Raw genomic sequence first — 1380 nt, 5'->3', positions numbered from 1 at the left:
AGGGATATATTTAATGAAATATTTTCAGGACTTTTAAACTGAAAAACTAGAAAACATGATTAAAAATTTAATAAGACTTAAATGAATGAAAGAAAATATCATGCACATTGATAAGGTGTATTATATAAATAATAATTTTCCACAAATTATTTTATAGATTTGCAGCAAGCTCAATAAATATTTTCAAAACAGCTCAGAAAAGTGAAGGCAATCACTTACTAAAAGAACAAATTTGGAGGATCATACAATCAGATATTAATCTCAGAGGAAGTTATATTAATTAAAACTATGTGGTACATCTGTTGAATAAATAGAACGATGAAACATATTAGTAATATAGAAATTATCTACACATGTATTGTCATCTGATTTAGACAATAAAGTGGGTAAAAGTTGTCAGAACAACTTTGAACAGGTAGAGGTAGAAGTTTAGGGAGCACAGCAGAAGCCCAAGGCAGTGAAGTAGGGGAATGCTCATCTTTACAATTAAATCTGCTTGGTCAGGTGACTGGGTAAGGGCACGAGAGCTTTCTGGGATGCTGTAAATGTTTTCTATTTGACTTACATTGTGGTTACATAAATGTATACATATGTACAATTTTGCCCAACTCTTAAGATTTGTGCACTTTACTCAATAAATGAAAGAAACAATGTTCTATGAATTACTGCATATTGGGGTTAATATATGTTATCAAGGCATTGGGGGCATTATTTCATGTGGAATAAATCCAGCAGCAGAAAAAATAGTCCAAAGGTCAAAACTCATACAGAGCTTCTCACTGAGTGATTAGTAATGGACTCACTGGGTACAACGGCAATTGGATTGCCCCAAAGGCAATTAGATTGACATAAACTAACACTAGAAGTTAAATAAGTGTTGGGGAAATGGTGTACATGTAAATTAGAAGACTAAAAGAGTGCTAAGTTTTTCTCTTAGCAGAAATTCTTCTATGAACATTTTGGAGACATGATATTTGGGACCCATCACTTGGGAGGAAAGATTATGTCATAAGAATTGATGATCAAATGATTGGAGATTTGCCAATGATTGGAGATTTGCCAATGATTGGAGATTTGAACAGCAGAGATTTAGGGAGCAAAGAAAATTTATATGCTATGATCAGCAGAAGCCCAAGTGTTAATATTAAAATTCAAAAGTGATAACTGAAAATCTTAACTTGTTTCCACATGCAGATATTTTAGGCAAAACTGAGAAAAAAACAAAATTGGCAAAAAAGATTACTAGTTGTTCTGTCTAGAGCAGTTTTGCTTTATCACCACTTTCCATTGTCTTTGAAATATTTTACAGGACTATAATTGTAGAAAATAAGTAATAATGCATATTATTCTTTTCTATAAAAATACAATCCAATTATCTGG

Source organism: Pteropus vampyrus, unplaced genomic scaffold, assembly GCF_000151845.1.
Source record: "Pteropus vampyrus isolate Shadow unplaced genomic scaffold, Pvam_2.0 Scaffold26, whole genome shotgun sequence".
Taxonomy (NCBI): domain Eukaryota; kingdom Metazoa; phylum Chordata; class Mammalia; order Chiroptera; family Pteropodidae; genus Pteropus; species Pteropus vampyrus.
The sequence above is the reverse complement of the archived record's forward strand: the minus strand, read 5'-3'. Positions refer to the sequence as shown.